Source organism: Triticum dicoccoides, chromosome 5B (assembly GCF_002162155.2).
Source record: "Triticum dicoccoides isolate Atlit2015 ecotype Zavitan chromosome 5B, WEW_v2.0, whole genome shotgun sequence".
Taxonomy (NCBI): Eukaryota; Viridiplantae; Streptophyta; class Magnoliopsida; order Poales; family Poaceae; genus Triticum; species Triticum dicoccoides.
Window position 1 is genome coordinate 232212754 of NC_041389.1, and position 9771 is coordinate 232222524.

The window sequence follows — 9771 nt, forward strand, 5'->3', positions numbered from 1 at the left end:
AATGGCCGCACAGAAGGGAAAATTTTAAATCAGCAAGTGTTATATTGCACAAAAGAACTTGTTTCATATTACAGGATAAAATGGATGTATTCATTCGAAGATTACATCCTTCGCACATTGATCCTCCACAAGGCGGGAGCCCTTCAGGACACTATCATAATACTTTTTAGGGTGGCGATGCTCCTTGCCCTCCGGCGGCCCTTCGCTCATCAGCTTCTCGGCATCCATCTTCGCCCAGTGAACCTTTGCGCGGGCGAAGGCCATGCACACACCTTCAATGCAAACTGACCACTTTATGACTTCAAGCCACAGACATGCACTCACCAGCCGCTTTACAAGGCCGAAGTAGCTGCTGGGCAGGGGCTCGGCAGGCCATAGCCCGACTATGAGGTCCTTCATGGCCAGTTCGGCAGCCTTGTGTAGTCCGACCAGTTGCTTCAGCTGGTCGCTCAAGGGCATCGGGGGTTCGGTCCCAATGTACTGAGACCAGAACAACTTCCCCGTCGAGCGCCCTTCCTCGGCCCGGTAGAACTCCACGACATCTGATATGCTGTGCGGCAAATCCGCGAACGCTCCTGGAGAGCTCCAAATTCGGGTAAGTAAAAGGAAAGTCTCCTTCACATGCTTGCTTTGCATAGTAAATGCCTTACCCGCCGCTATACTTGGCCTCCTCAATCTCCTGGAGGGCCTTTTAGGCTTCGGCTTCGGTGTCTCTAACGCTCTGGAGGGCCGTAGCAAGCTTGGACTCTCACGTCTTAGAGTCACACTCCAAGGACTCATATTTTTGATGAAATCCTGGAGCTCTTGCTGGACCTCGTCGACCCGGGCCTCCTGCTTCTCGCGCTCGGTGCGCTCCCTAGCCGCTTTGTCTTCAGCCTCGGTCAGCGCCTTCTTAAGGGTGCCACTTCGGTCGTGGCCCCTATTAAATTCATGACGCCTCCATAAGCTGAAACCATTTCTCTTTATCAATACACATACGGCGTATTATGTACCTTTGTTCCCCTCGAGCTGCCTCTTCACGAGGACGAGCTACCCCTCGGACCGCTCCAGGTCCTGTTTCAGTCCGGAGACCTCCACCATACGAGCGGCAGCGGCTCGCAGTGATGCCTGCTTATTCACATGGACATTTTCTGTTAGACTCCTGCGGATGTTATTTGATCCTCTGTTCGGCCTTTCTTTCCGAACGCCAAACAGAGCATCAGGGGCTACTGTCTATACTGTGATATTTTCTCATAATTTGATTACTTACCTCAAAGCCTGTTAGCAGGCTCGCGCAGGCTTCGGTCAATCCGCTTTTGGTGGACCGGACCTTCTCAATCATCGCACTCATAAGAGTACGGTGTTCTTCATCAATGTAAGCGCCTCCAAGCACTTCCAGCAAGTTGTCCGATGCCCCTGGATGGACAGAGGTCATCAGCACGGGCGGATCGCCCCCCTTAGGGAGGGGCTGCCTGCCTGTATCCGGAACCACTGGGGGGTTCTGGAGGAGTATCCGACTAGGGGCCAAACCTGTCGTGGCCCCCGTCATCAGAATCCATGGGGGTCTTCCCCTCCCATGTGCCCGACGTTTGGGATTTCGCCTTGGGGCGTCTCCAGAACTGTCTCCCCCTGGTCCGGCATCCTCCGAGACAACACCTCGGTGTCGTCCACGGGCTTGGGGAGGAGGCTGTCGGGAGTCAATTGCTATTCATCTCCGACTGGCCTAGAGACCCATCCGAAGAGGATACGTCGATGTGGGCTTTGGCCGGACTGCATGAGCATGTTTGGCATGATAAGAAGCAATAAAGCGAAACATACCGGAAGTGTTATAGTGTCCGGATACTTACGACTTAGCCAGGGGCTTGGCCCTGGGTAACCACTCCTCGCTGCTGTAGGTGGTTGCGGTGGAGTTGTCCGGAAGGAATGTCTTCCCCTTCTTGGACGCTTCGGCCTCCCCATGCGTGGCGGCCTTTCTCTTCTTCTCCCCTCGGTTGGGGGAGGGATTTTCTCTTCCTCCTCCTTGTTTTCGTTGGAGGAGCACGCCTCAGTGTCTTCGGATGATGATTCCGATACAACCTTGCGCTGGAGACCTTTCCTGGTCCGCATGGCCTTCTTCTTGGCCTTCTTCTTCGGCACCTCATAGGGCGTCGAAAACACCATCTTCGTTAAGAGAGGCGATGCTGGATCTTCAGGTTGTGGAGCCGAACAGTCAATCCGCTCCGCTAACGCTACCCTATCCTGCTAAATCGGCATGGAGGCTTAGATTCCTCCCGCAAACATGCTGGGAAAAGGCCCATCTTGCAAAATATAAAAAACTTACCGGATTGGCGGGGCGCTTTACACTGAGTCCGCGATCCTTGGTTATGGGCGGAGGTACCTCGGTGGCCTTGAACAACACCTTCCAGATGTCTTCGTGCGTCGTGTCAAAGAGCTCTCATAGCGTCTGGTGTTCGGCCGGGTTGAACTCCCACATATTGAAAGCCCGTCTCTGACAGGGAAGGATCCGACAGAAGAGCATGACCTGGACCACATTGATAAGCTTGATTTTCTTGCTTATCATATTTTTGACGCAGGTCTGCAGTCCGGTCAGCTCCACCGACGAATGCTAGGCTAAGCCCTTCTCTTTCCAGGAGGTGAGCCGCATGGGGATGCCGGATCGAAACTCGGGGGCCGCGCCCAGTTGGTGTCGCGCGGCTCGGTGATGTAGAACCACCCCGATTGACACCCCTTCACGGTCTCCACAAAGGAGCCTTCAGGCCAAGTGAAATTGGGCATCTTGCCCACCATGGCACCCCCGCACTCTGCCTCCTGGCCGTCCACTACCTTTGGTTTCACGTTGAAGGTCTTCAGCCATAGGCCGAAGTGAGGCATAATGTGGAGGAAGGCCTCGCACACGACGATAAACACCGAGATGTTGAGGATGAAATTGGGGGCCAGATCATGGAAGTCCAGTCCGTAGTAGAACATCAATCCACGGACAAACGGGTGCAGAAGGAAACCCAATCCATGGACAAAGTGAGCAAGGAACACTACCCTCTCCTAGGGTTTTGGGGTGGGGACGATCTGCCCTTCGTCCTGGAGCCGGTTTGCGATGTTTGCGACGAATATCCGGCTTCCCGAAGCTTCGTAATGTCCTCCTTCGTGACGAAGGAGGCCACCCACTTGCCTCCCGCTCTGGACATGTTTGGAATGGCTTTGTGGAGAAGGTGAAAGCTTGGGCGCTGGAGCTCGAGCGAGAATGGATGAGCGGAGGAAGAAGAAGGCGTGGGTGAAAAAGGGGAATCCTTATCTCTTTATAAAGGCGGTAGAAACTGTGCTCCTCCTCACTTGCCCCATAAACTCGCTTATTCCCCAAGCGCCGCGTTGATGGCGTGGTTGGGTTACCCACACCCGTATTGATGAGAATCCCGTGATAAGGGGACACGATCTCTGCTTTGACAAGACGTGTCGATAAAACCTCCTCGCAATATGTGCAGTCGCAGGTTGAGAAAAATGGTTCGCATAAATGACTAGGCCGCGGCATGATGTCACGCTATGAAAAGTTGTCAGCAGATTAGATTTGTCGAATATTGTGCTCTCTACGATGGAATGTGGAATTTGCTTTGCAGAGCTAGACACGATTCATGTGTTCAAAATCTACATCGGAGTACTCGGAGAAGGAACCCGGCTTGCAATGCCGAAGACAATCTGCGTGCCGGACTCATCATCATTGAAGCCTCGTTCGGGGCCTACTGAGGGAGTCCTGGATTAGGGGGTCCTCGGACAGCCGGACTATGTACTTATGCTGGACTGTTGGACTATGAAGATACAAGATTGAAGACTTTGTCCCGTGTCCGAGTGGGACTCTCCTTTGCGTGGAAGGCAAGCTTGGCAATTAGTACATGTAGATTTCCTTCTCTGTAACCGACTCTGTGTAACCCTAGCCCCCTCTAGTGTCTATATAAACCGGACGGTTTAGTCCGTAGGACAACAACAATCATAATCATAGGCTAGCTTCTAGAGTTTAGCCTCTACGATCTCGTGGTAGATCAACTCTTGTAATTCTCATATCATCAAGATCAATCAAGCAGGAAGTAGGGTATTACCTCCATCGAGAGGGCCCGAACCTGGGTAAACATTGTGTCCCTGCCTCCTGTTACCATTAGCCTTAGACGCATAGTTCGGGACCCCCTACCCGAGATCCGCCGGTTTTGACACGGACACCACCGTCCACCGCACTAGAGTTGTTCCTTCTACGTCGTCCTTCGCCGCCTCGGATATGCTTCCCCTCCGCCGATATACGGTCACGGCAACACAGTCAACAATTTGGCCATGCGTTTGTCCAAGGATCCACGGATCTCCAAAACATCGGTTGCCCCAGGAGAAAAAAGAAGATCGCCGCGACATATGGAGGAGACCACACTGGCAACTGATAAGGGTACTCCTCTTCCCTTATTCGTGCAAATCTTACGTGTCTTCTTGCATGGTATTCATCCCATAGAAGACACTAGTTCACCGCTTCTTTTTTATACTAGATGTTCCTAGTAACTCGTGATGCACAAGGTTTCTCCTCATATACTATTTCACCTTAGCTAGAGGTCCGCCGCCCCCCTGTATTTCAATTCCTGGTCAGTTGATTCCCAATTAATGAAAGCATTCCCCAGCGTAACAGGCTCTAGTCGGCCTATTACACCAGGGAAGCTGCACCTCGGTGTTTATATTAGGGGTGTGTGGGGCCTTGAGCTATTGGTGCCCGATCTGTAGGTCGGACAGGATTAAAGGGATGTCCTGGGGGCGCTGCCAAGCATGGTGGTGGTGTGAGGTCGAGGGGAGGGTGGGGCGGCGGAGGCAGGGGTCTGGGCCTGTGGTCGCTGGCGGTTCGAGAAAGATCGTCAACAGTGACTGCTGGGAGGTAGACGAAGGCCATCTGCCCGTTCCTTATAGATCGGACGGTTCATTTAAAAAATTGACTGATCTATTTATTTTCAGTCGGCTGTTATCTTGATATGACCACATGTGGTGGTGTGATGGAGGAGTACCTGCATTTCTTGTGCTCATATATTACAAAATCATACGGAGTAGAATCTAATTTTGTTTGCCATGCAATGTTGTAGAGCTATCATATGTCTCCTGTCATTCTTTTTTCAACCACCTGCTATCTGGTACTTTTACAGTGCACTAGTTCTGCACACACTTCACCCATACTCTCACTATTGTGTTTTTATGCAAGGGTATTTCAGAGTCTGCCTCGAGAGAAGCAGAAAAGAAAAGAGAGAAGTTGCTCCAGCTTGCTGTGCGGGTAGGCACGACAAATTACAATGCTATAAAGGGTGCAGTGTCAGCAGATGGAGAGGGTAAACGTAGCTCTGGAGTTGATAGCCTCGCTCGCAATGAACCACCATCCCAGGTGAGGGAGTCCTGGATTAGGGGGTATCCGGACAGCCGGACTATATACTTTGGCCGGACTGATGGACCGTGAAGATACAAGACTCAAGACTTCGTCTCGTGTCCGGATGGGACTCTCCTTTGCGTGGAAGACAGGCTTGGCGGTTCGGATATTAGATCTCCTTCTTTTTAACTGACTTTGTATAACCCTAGCCCTCTCCGGTGTCTATATAAACCAGAGGGTTTAGTCTGTAAAGGAACAAGAACAATCATAATCATCATAGGCTAGCTTCTAAGGTTTAGCCTCTACGATCTCGTGGTAGATCTACTCTTGTAATACTCATATAATCAAGATCAATCAAGCAGGAAGTAGGGTTTTACCTCCATTGAGAGGGCCCGAACCTGGGTAAAACATCGTGTCCCCTGCCTCCTGTTACCATTAGCCTTAGACGCACAGATCAGGACCCCCTACCCGAGATCCGCCGGTTTTGACACCGACATTGGTGCTTTCATTGAGAGTTCCTCTGTGTCGTCGCAATAAGGCTTGATGGCTCGTCTCATTGTCAAGGACAAGATCACCACTGGGGGAGCCCTGGCGGTAGGCCAAACTCTTCGACTAGGCGGCTTCGTCGTGACCGCCTGATCGCCTGCCGCACCGACGATGACTTCTCGGGTCATCAAAAACAGCCTCCACGTCAATTCGGAACTCGCCGAACAGATGGATCCAATGGAGCTCTCTTCCCTTAATGAACTCTTGGATCGCATCGCCGCTTTGGGAGTCACTATAGACTATGATCGGATTGGGCTTAAACCCGACGAAAGGGATATTAAATTCCCACCGGTCACCCACGAGATAGAGGTAGTGGAAGAGCCACACATGGATTATCCCTCTACTTTGAGGACGAACTATGTCCAAATTACCGAGCTCTCTGAGCCGGATACCCTTTCGCGGGAGGACATGACCCCAACCCCGAACTTAGAATCGGGTAACGGGCCAGAAAAATCGGGCAACATCTCGGAGCCCGATCTGTCAAGCCCGGAAGCTCCTTTGCCCCTGGGTGTTAGATCGGATCAGAATCCAGATTTGACTACGCCCACCCACTCAGACTTAAGCCATCTCTCCCATATCAGACAAGAGCCCCAAGAGACAGTACATCGCTACTGGGCCAGATTCCTCGTGATAAACAAGGTCAAGGACTGTCGCAAGGAAGACGCAATCTCACTTTTCTGCAAAAATTGCACGAACAAAGGGATCCTTAATGCTATAAGTCGCCATGACATAGTACACTTTGCCGACTTAGCAGCCATAGTACAGAAGTACTATGTGATGGAAAGCGCCTGGAAAACCCAAACAGACTTTTGGGATAATCCGGCTCTCACTAAACCCTTCGTCCGAGCTAAAAGGGCAAACTCACGTAAGTTACCTGATCCAATTCCCAAAAAACCAAAGCCCACTCCAGGGCGTGGAATCGTATTGGAAGAATGGCTCAATGGGCCGTGCAAATTTCACAGCACGCCGGATACTACGCCAACACATAGCCTTAGAGCATGTTGGATACTCCGGTAGGTAGCAAAAAGCAGCGAGGATCTTCTTGTAAACCATAAAGCAGAGGAACATCCCGCCGAAGACAACAATGCAGTACTAACAGTCTTCAAGACTTTCACCTCAAATAATAGGCGCAAACGAGCTCATCAAAATTTCGCTGAAATCTGCCACATGGCAAAAATAAATCCGTGGAGCGACACAGCTATAACCTTCAGTGCCAGTGACGAACCTCAATTCCAGATAGTCCGGGCACCAGCCTCTTTGGTCCTTGGCCCAATCATGGATGGCTTTTGGCTCACTAAAGTACTCATGGACGGCGGAAGCGGATTAAACTTGATCTATGAAGAAATGCTCAACAAGATGGAAATTGATAAAAGCCACATTGAGAAAAGCGGCACGACCTTCAGGGGAATCATCCTTAGTCGGGAGGCACGATGTGCGGGAAAAATCACATTTGATGTGGTATTCGGCACCCCGGAGAATTATAGGTCCGAAGAAATCACGTTCCAAGTGGCCGCTTTCAGCAGCGGATACCACACCCTTTTAGGGCGGGACGCATTCACAAGCTGTCGAGCTATACCCCATTATGGGTACATGAAGCTTAAAATGCCCAGACCCAATGGAATCGTCACTCTAGCCAGTGATCCGGACGTCACACTCCGCGCCGAAAATAAAACTGCAGCACTAGCCCTGCAAGCATTATCCGAAGCCCTAGCGGCCGAAGGACTAACAACGGTGTGCGCCACAGTGGACAGGGAAGACGTGATACTCGACAAACGACCCAAGTCCACCTCACTCAAGCCTGCAGACGAGATAGTCAAATTCTAGGTCCATCCAACGGACCCCACAAAGACCGCTTCCATCGGGACATAGTTGAGCCCCACAATGGACGCCACACTGCGAGAATTCCTATGCGAGAATTGGGACATTTTCGCCTGGCATCCTTCAGACATGTCCGGACACAGCCTCAATATATTGAAAGGATACGAGCTAGTCAAATAGACTCTTCAACACTTATCAGAGCCTAAACGGCAAGCAATGGGAGAAGAGCTAGCCAAGCTACTTGAGGCCGGATACATCAGAGATATAAAACATCCGAATTGGCTGGCAAATCTGGTAATGGTACCAAAGAAGGATAAATCCTAGCGCCTATGTGTCGATTTCAAAGACCTCAACAAGGCCTGCCCCAAGGATCCCTCCCCCTCCCTCGCATTGAGCAAATCATGGACGCCACCACAGGACACGACTCACTGTGTTTCCTCGACGCATACTCCGAATACCAACAAATAAAGATGGCGGAATCCGACCAAGCCGCAACGGCCTTCATCACGCCATATGGCCCCTTCTGTTTCAACACTATGCCTTTTGGGCTCAAAAATGCCAGCGCAACCTATCAACGTAAGATTCAGACATGCCTGGAGAAGAAAACCGGCAAAATAGTGGAGGCATACGTGGATGACGTGGTCATAAAAACAAGACATGTCGAAACTTTAATAGATGAATTGGGACTCACGTTCGACAACCTACGAACATATGACATCAAGCTCAACCCGGAAAAATGTGTTTTTGGCGTACCCTCTGGGAAGTTTCTCGGCTTCATCATTTCCAATAGAGGAATCGAGGCAAATCCGGCAAAAATCCGAGCTCTGTCGGAGTTGGCTATCCCAACAGACCTCAAGCATATCCAGAAACTAACTGGATGTGTGGCTTCCTTAAGCCATTTTATCTTTCGATTAGGAGAAAAGGCACTACTTTACAACCTTCTTCGACGCACCGAACACTTCGTGTGGATGGATGCGGCCGCGGCCGGACTGAACGAAATAAAGACCCTATTGGCCAGAAATCCAGTCCTGACCACACCAAATATTCGCGAACCTATGCTATTGTACATAGCTGCAACACATCAAGTTGTAAGCGCAGTGCTCGTCGTCAAACGAGAAGCAGACAGATACAAGTTCCCGCTCCAAAAGCCGGTATATTACATGTCCACTATCCTCACCCCATGCAAATCCCGATACCCACACTATCAAAAGATAGCATACGCGGTCTTCATGGCATCCCAGAAGCTACGACACTACTTTCAGGAGTGTTCGATTACGGTGGCCTCCGAAATACCACTCAACGACATAATAAACAACCGCGACGCCACGGGACGGATTGCTAAATGGGACATCGAGCTCCTTCCGTTCGACATAACATACAAACCACGGCAGGCCATTAAGTCGCAAGTATTGGCTGACTTTGTCACCGAATGGACAGAAGCCGAACTCCCTAAAGAGTACGGCGAGTACTCCAATTGGATCATGCACTTAGACGGCTCTAAAATGCTGGCCGGATTGGGAGCGGGTGTAGTCCTGACATCCCCCATCGGAGACATGGTCCAATACGTACTCCAAATATTATACACAGACTCCAACAACGCAGGCGAATACGAGGCTCTATTGCATGGTCTTCGGATGGCACTCTCTATGGGCATTCAATGCCTGGAAGTGCGCGGGGACTCAAACCTTGCAATATCACAAATAAACTGAGATTTTGATGCCAAGGATCCAAAAAATGGTGGCCTACCGCAATGCCATCCTTAAAATGTCAGCTCGGTTCGAGGGGCTCGAATTCCACCATGTGGCTCGAGAAAACAATCAAGCGGTGGATATCCTCGCCTGCATCGGCGCCAAACGCGACCCTGCCCCACCTAATTTATTCTTGGAAAGGCTATTAAGACCATCCGTGGTACGGGAAGGGGAGTCTGGCAACACTAGTCCAGCTCTGAATATAACCCCAGATTCCGAACCATCTGACTTAATCAGGGGCTCCGCCACCGAAATAACACCTTCGGCCCACGAAATCATGGTTGTAATTGCCCCGTGGACCGAGCCTTTCTT